The following is a 22,358-nucleotide window of genomic DNA, read 5'->3' on the forward strand; positions in this document are numbered from 1 at the left end:
ATTGTTGTAATTAAAAAAGTTGAGGGACCAAAATGTAAGAAAGAAAAATGCAGGGACCTAATGTCGATATTGGAAGGAAATAAAGAAGAAAATAAAGAGAAGAGATCGATGGAGAGAGAAGGCGTGGAGGAGAAGGAGAATTCGGGGCTCCGATCGTCCGTGGCCGACCGCCGGTGCACGGCACGCTGGTCGACGATGCACATCATGATGGCAGTTGAGTTTTGGGAATTTTCCGGCGAGCTCCGACAAGCTTTGGTTGATCGGAGGACATATCCGGACTCTCCTCAGCTCAAGCTTTCCAATGGCACCGGTTTCGTGGCGATTGGACTCCGTTTGAAAATCAACGGCCGAGATCGCCCGTAAATTTCTTCAGATGATCGGGGATCGAATCGGAAGATCGAAAGCTGGAATAATCATCAGCATGTTGTTTCGAGTCCGAGACGAAGTAGTCACCCGAGCGATCAAGCGTCTCGGTAATTTCTAGCCCGTAGATTTTAGAGTTTGTTGAGAAGAATTGTGTGATTAATTATTGTGTTGGACAATAGAAAAATATAGTGAGGATTGTTAGTCAAAATAATAAATTGTCGGACCGTCTGCCAGTTATCGTGATTTGTGTTGTGTGGCGGAATCGGGAAAAATAATATAGTGTGGTGGCCCAACTCCCGTTAAATAAATTATTAGAAATTTGAAGTCTTTTTCTAGCAGGTCCTGGACCCGTTACATGGGGGGTAGACGTCCGTATTTAGGGGAGGTTATAAAGAATTTTCGGTAGAATTTACCCGAGTCAAAATTTTTAGACAGTCAGTCCTAGAAGTCTAGGCCTAAGGTTAATTATCAAATGTTTTACTGTTATTGATTGAATTATTTTCCGTGATTAGATAATCCGTCAGTTCGGCTCGCTCCATCCGAGGCATCGGAGCAGAGTTAGGAGGTCGTCAGAACAGTGAGTTAAAATCATATATCTGTTTATATGTGTCATGCTAAGATTTTAAGAAATAGTTCTGATTAAATGATTAAATGATTTAATATTTTAATTATTTATTTAATCATTATTTATATATGTTTCATTTTTCTCCATTATGGTTTTTGTGATTGCCTGTTGACTCGGGATGAGACAGTAGTAGAATATGCCACTTGATGGGTTGCATCAGGACTGCGTGCGCATCGGTATAAATCTGAGTGAGATAGTAAAAGGGTAAATTAAAAAAATAGTAAATGTAGGACTTGCCCTAGTCGAGTTTAACTCTCTAGGCTGAGTAGAATGTGTTTACCGGAGTAAAGGTCCCTAGTCGAGCATTGCTCTCTGGGCACCGGCTTTATTGGAAATTTAAGTGACCAGACTGGACTTAAACACCCTGGTCGAGCTTCGCTCTCTTGGCGCCAGTCTTATTGGAGTAAGCGAGTCGAAAGGCTAAGACTGTTAGTGATAATTAAGTGGCCGGACTGGATTTAAGGACCCTGGTCGAGCTTCGCTCTCTCGGTGCCAGTTCTATCGGAAAGAGAGTCGAGACTGTTAGTGATGGGGCTACGGTTCTACTGAGGTACTCTGTCCAGTAGTGTGAAATAAAATTTATTTTATTTTACAGAAGCATAGCATGACACGTATTTTATTTTAATTAAACAAATATTTTATTGAAGTATTTATATTCATTTTGAAATACATGATTTTAACTCACTCTCGAGACTGACAGTCTCAATTTCACTATTTTTCAGGTGTGGTTAGTTTTCTGCAGTTCTTTTTATCTAGCAGCCCGACTCCTTCAACCTCAGGTTAGATGTAACTGATTTCATTGGTATGTTGATTTTTAAAATTCTAGATTCTCCGCAGTAAAAAATTTAGACTTATCAGTTTGTAATTTTATGTAAATTCAGGTCTTGCCTAATTATGCTGGCAGACCGAATTAAATATGTAGGATTTGATGGTTAAGATTAATTGTGAATCAGTGCTTTGGATTGAGTCTGGATTTCAATTTGATTGGGTTACTGAATAGTCAGGCTTACTACGGGATTCAGTGGCCTTAAACCTACCCATTCCCTAGTGCCGGTCACGGGCCCACAAATCGGGTCCTGACAATACACTTTACTATAAGCTCTAGCTAATATTGCAGCACTATCACAATGTATAGAAATAGGTGCTATAGGTTTTGGCCATAAAGGTATTCCATATAACAAGTCTCGGAGCCATTCGACTTCTTACTTATTGAAGCTAAAGCTATAAATTTTGCAGCCATAGTGGAATCTTTATGCAAGATTATTTCTTGGAACCCTAAGAAATAGCACCACCGCCAAGCATAAAAATCCACCCAGTAGTTGATGCATGATCATCCTTATAAGTAATCCAACTAGCATCAGTATATCCTTCTAAAACTGAAGGATATCTAACATAACTTATGCCATAATTTTTAGTTTTCTTTAGGTACTTTAAAATTATTCTTACACCATGCCAATGCATGTTACTTGGATTACTTGTGTACCTGCTCATTCTACAAACTACATAGGCTATATCTGGCCTAGTACATGTCAATGCATACATCAAACATCCTATCACTGTTGCATATTCCAATTATGATACAGGATATTCAATATTTTTACCAAAATTCATATTTGGATCAAAAGGAGTTGAGGCCACAATCAGCATGATTGAACTTATTGAGAACTTTCTCAATGTAATGAGATTGTGAGAGTGTTATACATTCTTGATCTCTAAAAATCTTAATCCCAAGGATGACATCTGCCTCACCCATGTCTTTCATATCAAAACTACTAGACAAAAAAGCTTTCGTAACTTCAACTTGTTCTAAGTTAGTTCCAAAGATCAACATATCATCCACATACAAATAGATAATAACACCTTTCCCTTCACTAAACTTGCTATAAACACATTTATCAGATTCATTAATCTTAAAGTCATTAGCAAGTATAACCTAATCAAATTTCTGGTGCCATTGCTTAGGTGCTTGTTTTAGTCCATACAAAGACTTAACAAGTTTACACACCTTATGTTCTTGACCAGGTATAATAAAATCTTCAAGTTATTCCATGTACACTTCTTCATCTAAATCACCATTTAGGGACGCTATTTTAATGTCCATTTGATGAATTACCAGTTTATGAATGGAAGCAAGTGCAATGAGTAACCTTATTATAGCAATTCTAGCCACTGGTGAATAAGTATCAAAATAATCAATACCTTACTTTTGTGTAAATCCTTTGGCCACTAATCTGGCTTAAATTTATCAATGGTTCCATCCACTTTCATTTTCTTTTTGAAAATCCATTTACAACCTATTGGTTTACCGGGTGGAAGATCAACCAATTTCCAGGTTTTATTTTCCATAATTGAATTCATTTCATCATTGACAACTTCCTTCCAAAATGCAGCATCTTATGATTTCATAGCTTCTTGAAACGTTTTGGGATCTGCTTCAATATTGAAGCAATAAGGAATCTGATTACTTATTGATTCCATTGTTCCTTCAATTAAGAACATGAATAAATCAGGACCATAAGTTTTTGGCTTCCTTGCTCTTTTGCTCCTTCGAAGTGCAATGCTTTATTCATCACTATGATTTTCTAAAGTTTCTTTTTCCTTATCAGAAACTTGTTCTTGTTATGGAATTTTGTCATCTATCTTAGGAGTAAATTTAAATCTATGTTCCTAAAAAATAACATCTCTTTGACTCGATTATGGTATTAACTGAAATTGAGTTATTAGGTTCTATAACCATGAACATATAAGCTTTGCTATTATGTGCATAACCTAAGAAAATACACTCAGAACCCCTTTCACTGAATTTCTTTCGCTTGGATTTAGGTACTTTGACAATTGCCATACATCCCCAAACTCTTAAATAGTTTAGGTAGGTTTTCTTTCATTCCAAAATTTATAAGGGGTAGTTTTGCTACTTTTATTAGGAACTATATTCAAAATATGGCATCCTGTAAGTAATGCCTCGCCCAAAAATTCCTGGCTTAATCTAGAATTTGATAGCATGGCATTCACCAATTCAATTAATATATGATTCTTTCGTTCAGCCACACCATTTTGTTGTAGTGTATAAAAAGCATTTGTTTCATGAATGATTCATGTGGGCTCAAAATATGTAGAATTATAATATTCTTCTCCCCTATCTAATCTTAAGCATTTAATAAAAGACTCGCAATGCAACTCAACTTCAGCTTTATATATCTTAAATTTTTCCATTACTTCGTCCTTGTAATGTAATAAGTAAACATAACAAAATCTTATGCAATCATCTATGAAAGTAATAAAATACTTATTTCCACCTAAAGTTGGTGTATTATGCAAATCACACACATCACTATGTATAAAATTAAGCATATCAATCTTAGAAAAAGAATTTCTTGTTATTTTTGTTAACATACAAGTTGTGCACTTTTCTTTTGATTTTTCAAAATATGGTAATAAATCCATTTTAACCATATCATGCAATCTTCTAAAGTTTACATGTCTGAATCTATGATGCTAAAAGAAAGAAGGTTCTACCATATAAACAGAAATTGCAACATTATTATTAAAATCAATATTTAATTTGATCATACCATCACAAAGATAACCTTTTCCCACAAACATGCCCCCTTTGAGAGTACAAACTTATTAGCCTCAAACACAAGTTTAAAATCAAACTTATTCAACAAACTACTTAAAATAAATTTTTCCTGACTTTTGGTACGTAAAATACGTTTGTAAGAGTTAAAGTATTGCTAGAAGTAAATTTTAGTTCTATGTTTCCCCTTTGAGAGTACAAACTTATTAGCCTCAAACACAAGTTTAAAATCAAACTTATTCAACAAACTACTTAAAATAAATTTTTCCTGACTTTTGGTACGTAAAATACGTTTGTAAGAGTTAAAGTATTGCCAGAAGTAAATTTTAGTTCTATGTTTCTAACTCCAAGAACAAGAACAGTGGTTGAATTTCTCATGTATAAAACAGTCCCATCATCAATGGGTTTCATTGTAACGCCTGCATTTTCTCATCATCCATGTTATGTGCATTTACATTTAATCATTGGGCATATGATGGTATATCAATGATATTTTTATTTTATGAGAACAGATATATATTAATTATAAGTAGAGAATAAGAAGCATGATATTAGATTATTAATTTAGATAAGTTGATTAAGTACTTGGGTTATGTGTATTAAGCCTTAAGACTTAATTGAACTAATAGTTGAAGGTTGGGTAAATAGATTGGACTTAAAAGATACAATTAAAAGTTAGTACCTATATATGGTTAGTAAGAATTAATTTAGGGTGATAAAAATAGTTTAGTAGGTGGTGGCATTAAGAGAGGAATATTGGAAATTGGAACCATGAGCAAGCTCATTTTACCTCTTCATTTCTCTAAAATTCGTACATGGCCAAAAACACAAAATTTGGAATAAGAGAGAGGAGTGGAATACCTAAAAAAACTTAAGATTAAGATAGGATTTTGCCAACTATTGAAGGAGCCAAGCTAAAGCTAAAGGATTTAAGCATATTAGCAACCCAAAAGCTGAAATTGGTAAGTTGTTACTTGAGTGTTATAAATTTGTCATTAGGGTTCTTGATTACAAATTGGAAAAACTTCATTTGATGCTCTCATTGATTAATTAAAGGTCTGATTATCATGAATTAGTAGAGTATTGAATGATTGCATAAAGATTAAGCTTGATTTAACTTTAAGTATGTTAAGATAGAAAACTGTCAAAATTCCAGCAACCTTGATGTTCTGTATTTTAGGCATAACATGGGTTATATAAGTCCAAATTAAGCTTAATTGGTGTCTATGGAAAGTTTAAAGAGTCCTCTATAACTTTGTAGTTTTGTGATTTTGCTATTTTTGCCGTTTTGGTTGCTTAAATTGAGCAAACAGATTGCTGCTCGGGTACAACTAGCTGTATGACCCTTGCTCAGTAATTTGAAAATAATTAAATCTATAGAAGTCGGAATTGAGTAATTCTTCTTGGAGATGAAACTAGACGCATAAATGGATATGTCTATTTAATATGAGATTTTTGTATTAAGCCAATTTTTTCCAGCAATAAATATACCTTGGTACTAAATTCTGTCTAGAAAACAGAAATGTTGGAGATTAGTTTTATGCAATTTATTGATGTTAATTTGAGTTAAATTGGTATTTAACTAGATGGAAAATATTTATAGGATATTAAAACAGTAATTGAGAGTCTTAGAGGAAGAGTTAGACCTATGAATTAGAGAGGGGATGATCTTGTAATGCATTAGAACTCGCATTTACATGAATATTTGTAATATGCATGAAATGTGAATTGATGAATGTGTTGACAGGTACTCAAAGGCCTGGAAAGGAAGTTGTGGAGAAATGAGGTTCTTATATGCTAAAGGAATAAGTATATTTTGAGTAAGTAAATAGTTAATATTTGCTATGTTCATATATTTAATCAAATGTTCCGCAAATGGTTGCGTTTGCTTAATATTGTTTATGTTTGAATGACTGAGATGGAAATGATTGGTGTTGAGTGGAACAATTGTTATTGCTGAAATATGATATAAGTGAAATGATTGAATTGTGATGTTAAGTGCATATGTGCATGTGAATGGTGGATTCCCCTATGAAAAAAAAAGATATATATATAAAGCCTTGGGAGGCTAAAGCCTAGAGAGGCTATAAAAGTGTATAATGTGAGATGAGGCGGAGCAGCTTACGTGTGTGATATGTGAGGATGAGGCGGAGCAGCACATTAAAGGGGATCCACAAGCCGTGAGAACTAACCATAATTGTTGAATTGTATTTTTCTATGATGGTTGTAATGAATTGAGTAGAATGGTATGACTTTATACCTAAACTATGAATATCATGGAAAGTTATGTGATTGGGTGGAAATTGTATTAAGTGTATGTGATATAGATTATGTTGATTATTTATTTACTGAGCTGGAGGCTCACCCCTCTCCAAAATTTTTCTTTTCAGGTTTGTAAATAGTAGTGCATCCGTTGGTTGTATGCGAAGTCTAGCTTTTAGCAGCCTCCAAGTTGGGCCGGTTTTGTGAAGTCTCCTCCCGATGCATTTTTGTATGCGTTATGTAATATATATGGAAGTATGCCTTATAAGGCATAAGAAGATGTTTGTAATACTTGTTAAATGATGTTTAAGTATAATCATATGTTTATATGTTAATAACCTTGTGTCTGGATTCTTAACAACCTACATATTGACCTATCTACCTGTAGTATATATTCTACGACGCTTGTATGCTTCCTGGCTAATGTTTATTGGTTAGCATGTGATTGGGGTGTTACATTCATAGTCTTGAAGAGATTTTTATTTTTGCAAACATGTCGGGTAGCACTAGAAACAATCCACCAAGCATTATTATCCTCAAGTAAATTGATTTCACATAGCAATTAAATTTTTATTTGCCCCACTTGAGGATCCTTACTTCTCTTTCTTCTTTTTGAGAAAGTTACAATCAAACTTGTAATGTCCTTTTTTATGACAAAAAAAAAAGCATTTTCCTTTTTTCTTCTGCCTTTTTTATTTTGTGAATTGTCATAGGATTGATTTTGCCTCTTGTTTAAGGACTTGCTAGACTGTCCTTCTTCATTTACATGCACCTTAGAGACATAAGATTCTTTGTTCTCATCCTACATGTGAAATTCATGTCCAATAAGAAGATAGTTAGCAAGATTATCAAGAGTAGTATCTTTTTTTTATATATTTAAGACTTCTCTTGAAATCTTTTCAAAAAGGGGGTAGTTTATTAGTAATAGAACTGACAATAATTGTTTCATCCATATGCATTTTGTGTTATGAAAACTGATTCAGAATCCTTTCTATCTCAGCAAATTGTTCAATAATAGACCTACCATCAACCATCTTAAAATTATTAAATTTAGAGACAAGAAATTTCTTACTAGTATCATCCTCTTGCATATATTTTATCTCCAATTTGTCCCAAAGTTCTTTTGCAGTAGGAATACTATGGTAAACATCAAATAAAGAATCGCTCATAGGATTAAGAATATGTCCCCTAAATATTTCATCATTTGTTTCCCATTTCTGCCTTTCTCTTGTATCAGCAAGAGTTTCATTTTCGGTTTCCACAGGCTTAAGAGTATTAAGAACATATACCACTTTAAATTTACCAATAGGAAGTGAAGTCATTTTTGCCAATAAACAAAATTTCCTCCATCAAAACGTTCTAGTTTCACGAAATTAGAAGCAAAATCCTTCAAAGTTCCTGCCATCATAAATGGATAATTTTTTCTTAAGATTGTAAAATCCAGGATTTGATAAATGATATTGCATTAAGTCATATAACAATTGTCACTCTCCTTAAGGTAAAATTTACCTCTAAATTGTGCAACAGAGGATCTGCAAATTCCCTCACAGGAAAAATAAAGCTAATTGATTGCCCTATGCACTTGTGAAATCAATTTAAAATAGTGTTTGCATTTGTAACAGAATTGATAGAAAGAGAAATTTATTTTTTCTGCAGCAAAAACGAGTACTAAAATTATCTATATATAACCATAAGTCGAAACATTTAAAAAATATTATGAAGAGGTAAGACCTTTGAAAAAATATGAATATATGAAAAGACATTATTAAAAGTTGTGTCTTTTAGGAAAAAAGTAGCATCTATTTTTTGAAAATATCCAACAACTAGTTGCTTGTATTACTAATCAGGGTGCAATTTAATCATTAAAAATTTAAGGCAGTCTCAAGTTTGAGTTTTTTCAGTTCTTATTAATGATATTAGTAAGAATTTGTTATTGCTATGATAATAATATATAAAAAAAATTATTATAGTACATAACATTAAGCTTTTGATGAAAAACAAAAATAAAAATTACTTATATCTAAATGATCATTCACTATAGCAGCGGATTTAGAGATTTGCTTGAGAGGAGCAAATAAAATATCCTAAAAAAATGTAAAAAAATTATTTTGGAGGGATAAAAAATGCAAAAAAAGAAAAATGAAAAGCCTATGTAATTTTTTCATTGGTCTTTTCCCTTTCTGCTAAACAAAAATCTCCATTGAATAAAAAGTTAATTGGAAATGCATTTTTACATATAGACTATAAGTGTACTTAAGAAGTAATACTTCGTTCTAATTATTCATTATTTCGTTGGGTAGATACAATATTTCCCCTTTTGCGTTGATTGAAATCATTTGTTCTCATTGTTTCCACTCAAATGTTGCATTAGTTTTTCTCTTGCTTGGGTAAGTGGGAACTGTTTTCAATTTGGTGGAGGCAAAATGAAAGGAGTTTTTGGAATATGTGCCGGTGAGTCACTTCAAGAAAAAGAGATTACAAAGCTTGAGATTCAAGAGCCGAGACTAAAAAGAGGAAAAATAATAGTAGTTTAGGTTATGTTAGAGTCTGTTGGAGAAAGGCTACTCCCACACTACACATGTACATGTTCCTCAAAATTGATACACATATGTTTCAAGAAAGATTGGCTGATTCGTTTTGTTTCTATCACTAAAACAAGACATCTAAACTGTGCTACAGACCAAGAAATCTCAATCTAATTAATTTTATCCAGCTTCTGCCCAGCTTTCACAATCACAATCTGTGCTGAGCAACCTTAGCTATATTGCAAGAACATCTTGCATTGATATAGATGGCTTTTGTATTAGGGATGGTCAAAAAACTGGTTCTGTTTAAAAGCATATCCGACTATTAAAGATTAAATAATTAGATTTTCTTAAAATTGAAACCGAACTGAATTAAAGTCTGAGAGTCAATTTAGGTGTTCTCACACTATTGATTTGAAACGCTCAATTCACCATATTTTATTCTTCGGTTCTGATAACAGCTAATTCTTACAACAGAAATAACACAATTTGCAATAAAATATCCACTTTTGTTTTTCTTTTCTTTCTCTCTTTCTTTACTTTTTCTTCTATTAAAACTACATGACTTGTAACTTATACTTATGTGAATACTAAATAGAATAAATAAATAACACATTCGCCTCATTATTTGGTGTCACATGAACTATTAGATTTATCTTTTCAAATTTTAATCATTAAGTTTTATTCATTCAATCAATCTGTAACCTGCTAAAAAGATTTCAATATATTTTTAGAATATTAATAAATTAATATAAAATATTTATTTTAAGAGAATATTTTTTCAGATATTATTATTAATAAGATTTAATATTTATCTTTTAAAAATATTATTAATTTATAATAATAATACAAATTAATTGTAAAACTAATGGCCAGTTTTTTTTACGGATTTTATTCACTTTTTCTATTTTGAAGGTTGACTAGCATATTCTTCGTATATAATTTTTTTTTTATGTCTTATATTACTTAAAGTTTACTTCCCACTTTGATCAAATACTTCAAATAAATTGTTTATTATATTTTTTATGTATATTTAATAAATTAATATGATATATATGTGATAATAATTAATATTAAAACATATGAACTGTTTATTGTTGCATTATCATTAAATATACCTTTTGATTTTAAATTAACATAATTATTATAGACATGCAAATTTTCTGCAAAAGATTAAGAATATATTGCCCATATGCAAACACAAATATATAAAAAATATAATAAGTTTAAATTTGAATTACATTTTAAAATTTAATATGTTAAAATATAATAAAAACCATATTTTTTTAGAAAATTTACATTATTCATTAACCATCTGTCACGACCCACTTTATGGGCCCGTGACCGGCACTAGGGAATGGGCGGCACTAGGGAATGGGTAGGCTTAAGGCCACCAAAACCCGTAGTAAGCCTTACCAACCCGCAAAACCAGATATACAATTATCAAAATATAAAGTAGTCATAATTGTCTTGCATAATAAATCATTATATTACCAACATGAGTCAAAAATCGTTATATAAATTTTAAAATTTCCTACTGCGGATACTCTAGAGTAATAATAACAAGTATAGAAGTACAAGATAATTACAAAAGTACGAAGAAGAAGAAGTCGGACTGTCAAATGTGCAATGGCGAAGGTCTTTAACTGCCACCTGGAAAAAAAAAATTACAACTGAGACTGTCAGTCTCGAGAGTGAGTCAAAATCAAATAATCTAAGGACTATTGCAACCTTCACATGATATATTAATTATTCAAAACAATATACCAATTTCTGAATATAATTGCAATCATAATATAAAATCATACACTATAATAATAAAATGATAAAAGGAGGGAGTGTAAATAAATAAAGACATTTTTACTTTCACGGGACATGTGGCTAAGTAAAACCCTAACCCCAAATTCTAACAGCCATTTTGGCTCTCTTAATCCAATAAGACTGGCGCCCTGAGAGCAATACTCGACCAGGGACCTTACCTCCAGTCTAGTCACTTAAGTATCCAAATAAGAAATCTAGTAGCCATTCGGCTCTCTTAATCCAATAAGACTGGCGCCCCGAGAGCAATGCTCGACCAGGGACCTTACCTCCAGTCTGATCACTTAAGTATCCAAATAAGCCGGCGCCCCGAGAGCAATGCTCAACCAGAGACCTTACCTCCGGCAATTTATACAAATCAGCCCAGAGAGCCATGCTCGACCAGGGCAAACCCAAAAATATCTTATTACATGCCCATGATCATTACCGGTGTGCACGCGGTCCTGATGTAACCCATCAGGCGGCATGTTCTACAAGCCACATTTCCCAATTCGCAATCATCACATATAATAAATATCATTATCTAATGAACTCAACCAACACATATCGAAATAAAGATTAAAGATTTAAGGTAAAACAACGTGCAATTTGTGAGGGGAAAAATAATAACGTTTATCTTATTATAACATACTAATAATAATATTTATATTATTTCAAATATTAATAATCAAGTGAAATCATTTATTTTGCGATACTAATAATCATATTAAGCATAAATTCTAAATAGCATATTAAAATCAGACTAGCAATAGCGCAAAGATTAAATGACTTTAACTCACAGACTTGATGCGTTCCACAGTCCGCTCCTACGCCTCGGGTGGAGCTGGCGGGAAGGCTAAATTATCTAATAACAAAAGACATACAATTAATAGACATTCGAAAATTTTTCCTAGACTTAGACCCTAAGGTCGACTGCCTAGAATTAAATTGGACTCGAGAATTACTAGAAATTTGATGTGAACCTCCCTAAATTACGGATATTTACCCCCGTAAAACGGGTCCAGGACTGCCAAAAATATATCGGACATGCTGGAATTTAATAACAGGAGCCGGCCCACAAGAACTGCACTGATATTTTCCCGACTCCAAAACACCACAACCCAAACAATTTAATTTGGTTTATTTTTAAACTACCCATCACAAGCAATTAATAGCCACAATAACTTTCTAATATTAAAACAAAATTTTCGGAGTCTAAATAAAATTATACCGAGTTAAAAATTGAAATATTTCAAGGTCCGGCCCGCCAAATGTCGAATTCAAATCCAAGCGCCTGTTGCGGGAGTCCGGAAATACAAGAGTTTTGGCCGGAAAGTGGCCGGAAGGCGGATCGGGGCCGGAAAGTCGCTCACGCGACACTTCCCAAGGCCGGCAAGGATTTTCCGACGGAGGAGGGTTGCTTCCGGGGTTTTTGGGGATGGGGAGTCCGATTCCGGTGTCGGTTTGCGGAAAGGACGGCAGGGAGGCCGAACCGACGATGGCGTACCTCCCCCTAGCCTTTGGTCGACGTCGGCCGGCGGGGAGGCAGGCTGCGACAATGGCAGGAGACGGGGGGAACGGTGGGCTGGGAGGGAGAAGGAAGGAAAAGGAGAAGGAGAGGGGGAAGGGGAGGGAGGAAGGAAAAGAGAGAGAGGGAGGAGAAAAATGAGAGATTTTTTTTTTTTTAAATATATATATATATATATATATATAGAATTATTATTATTACAACTAAGGGTGTTACACCATCAATTTTTAATCACAAATTATTAGTAAAGACTAATTAGATAAGACTCAAATTAATAATATTGAATCAAGTTATCTAAAAATTTCAAATTTAATAAAATAGATCATATATTCTCTTACCTTATTCTAACTCATATTTGTATTAGACTAGTCTTATATCTTAAAATTAAATGTGAAAATAAATTTTCTAAAATTTTGATATTTAGTAAAAGGAATATTTTATTTAAAATTATATATTAACAACAAATAGATAATAAGTGATTTAGTTAAATTTATTAAAGATATTCGTGTTTATATTTTTTTTCTTGTAAGAATCTATGCACATTACTAAGCTTTTGAATAGTAATAAGTAATATTTAAATAATCATTTATCTTGTAAACCCAACAATAGTTAATAAAAAAGTTTACTAGAGTAATAATATGACATATATAAGATTAAACTTGTAATATCCGAAAAAAAATTTTAATAATAATTTTATTAATAATAATTAATAAATGACTTTTGATTTAAATTAATTTTACTTTATTTTTATATGGTTTAATTTGGAATGATGTAATGGAAATTTTAATGTTAGACAAATAAATGAGTTATTTTCCATATCCATTAGTTTGATTTTTAAGGAGTTAATTAAGTAAATTATTTGAGGAATAAATTATATTTTGGTTATTCAATTTTTCTCAAATGAATATATTTAATTAAATTATATATTGGAGAATTATGGAAGAGTTTGTAAAGGATGTTTTTGTAAAAGAATTATGGGAAAAAAGGATATTTTAATTAGTTAATGGTGTTAAATTTAATTGGAAAAATATTTAGAAATTTAATTAATTAAATTAATTGTGTTAGGATTTAATTGAAAATTTATTTTGGGATGAGGATTAAAAGTATAGTTTTATTATTATGGGGTTTTAATGGAAATTTGTATGTTTGGTATTTTAATAATTAAATATGTCGGCAAGGGCCTTTTAGTAATTTTACATTTAAAAGCAAGAGTATATATGTAATTGTGTATTTTCAATAATTCTAATTTGGCCTAAATTAAATAGTTAGGGGCTTAATTGAAAGGCTAAAAAAAAGTTTAGAGGTTAATTGGAATTTTTACAGGATGAAATTGTTGCAATTAGAAAAGTTGAAGGACCAAATGGTAAGAAAGAAAAGTCAAGGGACCTAATGTCGATATTGATTGAAGGAAAAGAAAAGAAGAAAAAGAGGAACAAAAGAGGAAGGAGAAGAGGAAGAAGGGAGGCGGCGGCGGTGGTGTCCAGGTGGGGAGCCTGTGGCCGTGAAGCCCAAAGAAGCGGCGTTAGCAGCGAAAAAAAAAAGGAAGGGAGCGTTGTGGTCACGGCTGCTCGGCCGTTTCCGACATCCTTTGGTGGCGAGGTCGGTCTTGTTTTGACTGGTGAGTTGAGGGCTTCCTTTTGGTGGCGGCGGCGTCGGTTTTGGTGGCTGGAGGAGGGAGTTCCGGCGAGGTGATGGCAGCCGCGTTTTTCGGTGAGCTCCGGCGGAGGATGGACGATCAGAGGACGTATCCGACTTTTCTTAGCTCAAGCTTCGCAATGGCACCAGTTTCGTGGCGATCGGACTTCATTTGCAAATCAACGGCTGAGATCGTTCGCAAATCTCTCCGAATGATCAGGGGTCGGATAGGAAAATCTGAAGCGGGAATCGTCATCAGCGCGTCGTTTCGAGTCCGATGGTGTGTTCGGATCGTCGATCGGACTCCGGCAACTAGAGGCGAGTCGACCGAGCGATCAAGTTTCTCGGTAATTTTCTCTGGTCCGTTGATTTAAGAATTCTTTGATTTAATTTATGCTTATTGATTTGTATTGAGTATTAGATGATATTTGTGAGTCAAAATTAATAGTTTGTCGGACTGCCTACCGTAGTCGTGATTTTTGTGTTGTGTAGCGGAGTTGGGAAAATAGTGAAGTCTTGGGGACCCGACTCCCATTGTATGAATTGTTGGGTATTTGTAGTGTTTTTCTGGCAGGCATGGATCCATTTTACAGGGGGGTAAACGTTCGTGTTGTAGGGGAGGTTCTGCCGAATTTTCGGTAGAATTTACCGGAGTCGAGATTTTAGACAGTCAGTCCTAGGAATCTAGACCAAGGGTCAATTGTAAATTGTTTTCCGTGATTAGATAATCCGTCTGTTCGGCTCACTCCAACCGAGGCACCGGAGCAGAGCTAGGAGGTCGCCAAAGCTGTGAGTTAAAGTCATATATCGATTATGCACGTGTCATGCATAAATTTTTGATTTGTAATTATTCATTTAATTATTATTCATTTGTATCATGCTTTTGATTACTATTTATTTTAAATATCATTATTGTATGATGACATGGGATGGAACGGTAGTAGAACACATTAGGTTGATGAGTGTACTGGTATAGGTCCGAAAGTGATGGAAAAGGATAAATAGGTAAATTTGAAAAGTAAAGATTAGGACTTGCCCTGGTCGAGCATCGCTCTCTGGGCTTAGTAGAGTGTGGATGCCGGAGTAAAGGTCCCTGTTCAAGCATTACTCTCTCGGCGCCGGCTTATTTGGGAACCTAAGTGACCAGACTGGAGGTAAGGTCCCTGGTCGAGCTTCGCTCTCTGGGCGCCAGTCTTATAGGAATAAGAGAGCCGAAAGGGTACGGCTGATAGTAAACATTAAGTGACCGGACTAAAGTTAAGGACCCTGGTCGAGCTTTGCTTTCTAGGCGCCAGTCCTATTGGAATGAGATTAGTCAGAATGTTAAAGTTGAGATTAGTGGAGATGTTAATATGGAGATTGATCGAGATGTTTGTGTTGGGATTAGGGTTCTACTAGAGTACTCCATCCTGTAGCGTGTGAAAGTTATTTTATTTAATTTAAGCATGACATGACACGTTTATTTTTGCATGACTTATTATTTATTTCAAATTAAATAAATGTGTTATTGAGATGTTTACAACTGTTTTTAGATATATGATTTTAACTCACTCTTGAGACTGACAGTCTCAATTAATAAATCAAATTATTTTTGGTCACTAAATTTTTCTCCCAATATGAAAATATGAATTAAATATTATAATTAAAAATTATAGAAGAATTAGTAAAGAATATTTTTATAAAATAATTATTGGAGAAATCGAAAAGTTTTAATTAGCAAATGGTGCTAATTTTAATGGAAAATAGTTAGCAAAATTGATTAATTAAGTTAATTAAGGGTTATGATTAAATTGATAATTAATTTTAAAATAAGGACTAAAAATATAATTTTATTAATAATGGACTTTTAATGAAAATTTGTATGGTTGATAATTTTGTAATTAAGTGTGTCGGTAAGAGTATTTTGGTAATTTCACATTTAAAAGCAAGGGTAAATAAGTAATTCTATATTTTTAATAATTCTAATTTGGCCCAAATTAAATAGTTAGGGGTTTAATTGAAAAGTTTAAGGGTTAATCGGAAATATTACAGGACAAATTATCGGTAATTAAAGAAGTTGAGGGGCCAAATGGTAAATAAAAAAGTTCAGGGACCAAAATTCGATATAGAGAAGAAAGAAAATAAAAGAAAGAAGAAGAAGAAAAGAAGGAAGAGAAGAAGGATCAACTGCATCGTCCATGATTGGTGGTGGTGAGCTTCAGAGGCGCGGCGAAACCGGTTGGAGGCGCAACGGAGGCCGACGGGCTCAAAGGTGGCGATGGTGCCAGTTTTGGGGACGTCGGCAAACGACAAAAGGGAAGGAAAGCTACAAGGGCTGTCAACGCCATTCAAGGCGTTTCCGGTGACGGCGGTAGGAGATTTAAGTGGTGATTGACTCCCCTCGGCTTGAGCTTCATTTCGGCGGTGTTGGTAACGCAATTGGTGGCCGGAGTTGAAAGTTTACAGTGGAGAGAGAAAGTAAGAGCAGCCGGAGGTTTCGGGCTTTTTCGGCGAGTTCCGGTGAGCTATGGACGTTAAGAATATTCTGTACGTGCAAGGGACACGTCATTAGGAAAGAAGTTGGCGAATGAATTTTGACAGGACCAGAGTTGGTCCAGATGATTTCATAGAAGATTCTTTTTACTCGCGAGCAGCTGAAGACAGCTTTCAGAAAGCAGAGGAGTTATGCAGACCCGAAGTGGGAGCACGTGGAGATTTGTATTAGAGAGTATGTATTCCTAAGGCATCTCATGTGTAAGAAGTGATGTGGTTTGGTAAGAAAGGTAAGTTAGCCCCTATTGTGTGGAACCCTTGGAATTATTGGCAGGATTGGTGAGGTGGCATGCAAGTTGGACTTGCCGCCAAATTTTTCTTGCAGGTCAATCCAGTATTTCGTATAGCAAGGTTGAGGATGTATATTTTGGATCCTTCACTCATATTGCAATCTCGGTGTGTGGAAGTGAAGATTTGACTTCCGAGGAGCAGTCAGCCAGGATCGTGGATTCTGAAGTTTGCAACTTTGCTCTCGCGTTTTACCGATGGTCAAGGCTTGTTGGTTGCATATTTCTATCAAGAAAAGTACTCAGGAAGCCGAGCTGGAGATGAAAGGTTCCTATTCTCATTAGTTTCAGTCTTAGTGGGAGTCTTTTATTTTAAAATTCGAGGATGAATTTTCTTAAGGAGGGAAAGTGTAATACCCTAAATTTTTCTTTTTATAATAATGATAATATTAGTAATAATTAATAAACGAGTTTTTATTTAATTTAGTAATACTTTATTGCTAATTAATTTATTTGGGATGATTTAAAAATAAAATTTCAAAGCTAGATAAAAATAAGGGAGTTATTTTTCTATGTCTAATTAGTTTGATTTTTAAGAAAATAATTAAGTAAATTCTTTGGGCAATAAATTATATTTTTGGTAACTAGATTTTCTCCCCGTATGATTATATGAATTAAATTTTATATTTGAGAGTTATGAAAGAACTAGTAAATAATATTTTATAAAAGAATTTATTTAGGAATGAAAATTATTAATTAGCAAATGATGTTAATTTTAATTGAGAAATAGTTAGAAATTGATTAATTAAGTTAATTAAGTGTTAGGATTAAATTGACAACTAATTTTGGAATAAGAATTAAAACTATAATTGTTTTAATTTGGAGTTTTAAATGAAATTTATATGGTTGGTATTTCTATAATTAAAGGTGTCGGTAGGGGTATTTTAGTAATTTTACATTTAAAAGCAAGGGTAAATAAGCAATTCTATATTTTCAATAATTATATTTTGGCCCAAATTAAATAGTTAGGGGTTTAATTGAAAAGCTAAACAAAAGTTGAAGGGTTAATCGAAAATTTTGCAGGACGAAATTGTTAGTGATTTAAGAAGTTGAGGGACTAAATGGTAAAGAAGAAAAAGTTCAGGGATTAAATGTCGATATAGAGAAGAAGAAAAGGGGAAGGAGATCGGGGAGAGAGGAGACCGAGCGGGGGAAGGCTGTGTGGTCGTCGATGGCCGACCATCTGGGTGTGGCGGAGATGGCCGACGAAGCGGCGAGCAAGGCGGTAGCGAACGGCGACGGCTTCGGCAGTAAAAAGAAAAAAGAGAGAGGCGTCGGTTGTCAACGACGTGCATGGCATTTCCAGCGGCTTTGGCAGTCGAGTCAGGTGGCGATCGACTCACCTGAATATGGGCTTCCTTTTGAGAGCAGCGACGATGCAAATGGTGGCCGGAGTTGGAGTTCTTGGGATTTTGCGGCGAGTTCTGGTGAGGGATGGCCGATCAAAGGACATATTCGAACTCCCCTCAACTCAAGCTTTCTAATGGCACCGGTTTCGTAGCGATCGGACTCCGTTTGAAATTCGACAGTCGAGATCGTCCGTAAATCTCTCCGGATGATCGGGGGTGGGATCGAAAGATCGAAAGCTAGAATCGTCACTAGTGCGCTGTCTCGAGTCCGTAGGCGCATTCGGATCGTCAATCGGACTCCGGTGGTTGGAGGCGAGTCGACCGAGTGATCAAGCGTCTCGGTAATTCTCTAGCCATTGATTTTAGAATTCATTGATAAAAAAAGTTATGTGTTTAAATTATTGTGTGGAATATTAGAAAAATTATATGAGGCTTATTAGTTAAAATAATAATTTATTGGACCGTCTACCAAAAATCGTATTTTATGTTGTGTGGTGGAGTCGGAAAAGATAATGTAGTATGGTGGCCCGACTCCCGTTAAATAAATTGTTGGAATATTTGAAGTGTTTTCTGGAAGGTCCTGGACTCATAATATGGGAGGATAGACGTCCGTGTTTAGGGGAGGTTCAGCCGAATTCTTGGTAGAATTTACCAAAGTCGAAATTTTTAGACAGTCAGTCCTAAGAGTCTAGACCTAGGATTAATTGTGAAATATTTTAATGTTATTGATTGAATTATTTTCCATTATTAGATAATCCGTTAGTCCGGCTCGCTCCACTCGAGACATTGGAGCAGAGCTAGGAGGTCGTCAGAACTGTGAGTTAAAATAATATGTCTGTTTACATGTGTCATGCCAAGATTTTATAAAATAGTTCCGATTATATGAATTAATATCTTAATTATTTATTTATTCACTATTTATATATGTTTCATTTTTTGCATTATGATTTTATTAATTTCGTGTTGATTGGAGTTAAGGACTCTAGTCGAGCTTCGCTCTCTCGGTGCCAATTCTGTTGGAATGAGAGAGTTGAGCTTGTTAGTATTGGGGCTAGGGTTCTACTAAGGTACTTCATCCTGTAGTATGAAATAAATTTTTTTTTTTTATATAGAAGCATAGCATGACATGTATCTTATTTTAATTAAACAAATGTTTTATTGAAGTTTTATATATTTCATTTTGGGATATATGATTTTAACTCACTCTCAAGACTGGCAGTCTCAATTTCACTGTGTTTCAAGTGTGGTTAGTTTTCTAGAGTTTTTTTATCTAGCGGCCCGCCTCCTTCATTCTCGGGTTAGATGTAACTGCATTCATTGGTATGTTAACTTTTAAAATTCTAGATTCTCCGCAGTACAAATTCAGTTTGTAATTTTATTTAATTTCAGGTCTTGCCTAATTATGCTGGCAGACCGAATTAAATATGTAGAATTTGATGTCAAAGTTAATTATGAATCAGTGCTTTGGATTGAGTCCGAGTTCCAATTTGATTGAGTTAGTGAATAATAAGGCTTACTACAGGATTCGGTAGCCTTAAGCTTACCCATTCCCTAGTACCGGTCACGGACCCACAGATCGGGTCGTGACATAAGGATCATGGTTGAGCTTCGCTCTCTAAACGCCAGACCTATTGGAATAAGAGAGCTAAAGGGCCTCTAGTGTTTTGGGTTAGGGTTCTGCTGAGCCACTCGTTCCATAAGTCCTAAAATGTTTCTTTTTTTCTAAATTATGGTGTGACTCGTACGTAATATACGATGGCATGATATACTGGGTTAATAAATATTATTTTAATGAGGAGACTGCATTAGCTACAGGATTATTTAATTTTAACTCACTCTCGAGATTGACAATCTCAAATTTATTTTTTTTAGGTGACAGTTAGAGTTCTTCGCCATCCTGCATCTTGACAGCCCGACTTCTTTCTTCATAGGGCTTAATATAAATAATTTGTACTTTCATATTTTATATTATTTTACATTCTAGACCTTGCACAGTAATACTTTTGATTTATCATGATTGTTCTGGTCCATTATAGACGTGAAATATTATCAAAGATCAGTTATATCGGTGTGTGGCATGTCAGTCTTGATTAATTATATATTTTCATAAGCACTTTATTGAATTATCAGTTTGTAAGGCTTACTACGGGATTCAGTGGCCTTAAGCCTACCCATTTCCTAGTGCCGGTTATGGGCCCACAAATCGGGTCGTGACAATTACTCTTATGTGTCTCGTATTCCTTAATCTCTTTCTGAATTTCCTTTTTCCTCCCTCCTTTTTGTTGCCTTAGTCTTTCACATCACATGTTTACAAGATTAAAATGAACTTAGGATTAATGAGTGATCACCTCACTTACTTACTCTAAAATGAACAAGCTTACCAATGTAAGCTCTCTTACGCCATCCCATTTATTATTAATCTCAAATGTCAAAATAAACTTGGTACCTAATTTAGATAATAAAACAAGTTCTTACTTGATCACCTCAAATGTGAAGATAAAATCTAAGGTATCAAAGTACTTCTTTTTAAATAGTAGCTATTTAGGATAGAACATACTTTTCTCATCTCCCATGTCTAAACAAGATAAAAAAAAAATATTTGATTTAGATAAAATGAGTATAAGGGACTAGATTAAGAAGAATTTATTAAGTTTAATAAAGACTTATTCGCTCTAGTGGAAGCTAAGCTCATGCCTAGACGAATAGAGGCGCCTAACACCTTTCCTATTCGTATCTAATTTTCTGAAACAAAATTTCTAATGCTAGGGAGAGGGAATCTTAAATTCTCTACAAGGAATACAAAGTTATCCATCCTTGACCTTCCTTATATTTTAAATGGCGACTCTATTTTTTTGATGGTCACATAGTCATTATATTCATTCCGGGCCTTCAATTGAACTTTTTTTTTTTTTGGAAAGAGCCTAGTACGAGGAGTAGTTTCTCGACATAGTGATAAGGTCGCATATCACTTGGAGCCAAGCCTAAGAATCCACAAACCTCCAGTCTTTATGAAAAAAATTAGTTCGAACTATAGAGGAGATGCTATTGAACTTTCAGTAACATTAACTGAATGGAACATTAAAAAGAACTAACATGATCATTATAAAAATAAGTTTTGCAATTATATATTAGATGTTAGACATTATATAAAGATTATTCAGAAATAAAATTAAAATTTTTATTCTAAATTATGTTTATATATGAATTAAGTGAAATGTATAGTCAGTTTATGCGCTCTGCATACTTTATAACATAATATTTTTTTAGTTTATTATTTTATATACTCATGATTTCTTGAAATGCTTTTATTGAAAATTATTTATTTTAATGATAACTAGATTTTTATTATTTTCTATGAAACTCAAGAATATAAAATTATATTTTTATACGTTTTGACATTTAAAAATAATTTTATTATAGCTAGATAAATGGATATATTAAAATATATACTATTTTTTGGCATATACCGATTATACTTTGGTTATTGGGTGTTAAAATAATTATATATTATTGTTAGGACAATACTCGATATAGAGACGTCGTTAGAAGGTATACCAGATAGATTTCTTTTGGGAGCTTTTTACTATGGGTGCATAGAGAAAAGATTTATATTTTGATGCTGTCAGTTAGATTTATGTTATGTTTAAAGCTGTTAAGCATCAACATGATACATTTTTTAGTGTGTTTTTAGTTTTATTTATATTTATTTTTGTTAGTTTATATAAATTTAAAAATTATTAATTGTGTTTCTTAATTTGGTTTCTTAAAAAAATTACTTAGTTTTATGAATCTTTTTTAATTATTCAGCTAGTTATTTTATCAAATGTGTGTATTTACTTCCATTTTCAAAAGGAAGGATTATGGCATCTATAATG

At 33.7% G+C, this 22,358-nt stretch overlaps 1 long non-coding RNA gene across 1 annotated transcript; it reads right to left on the minus strand.

Moving 5' to 3' along the window:
• Positions 1 to 10,820: 10,820 nt before the first annotated feature.
• Positions 10,821 to 12,415, minus strand: LOC125370139. The gene is made up of 3 exons (XR_007216026.1): positions 12,384 to 12,415; positions 11,953 to 12,017; positions 10,821 to 11,008 (listed from the first exon to the last, which is right to left on the minus strand). It is a non-coding gene; the product is annotated as an uncharacterized LOC125370139 (long non-coding RNA).
• Positions 12,416 to 22,358: the final 9,943 nt, after the last annotated feature.

This window comes from Ricinus communis, chromosome 5 (genome assembly GCF_019578655.1).
Source record: "Ricinus communis isolate WT05 ecotype wild-type chromosome 5, ASM1957865v1, whole genome shotgun sequence".
Taxonomy (NCBI): domain Eukaryota; kingdom Viridiplantae; phylum Streptophyta; class Magnoliopsida; order Malpighiales; family Euphorbiaceae; genus Ricinus; species Ricinus communis.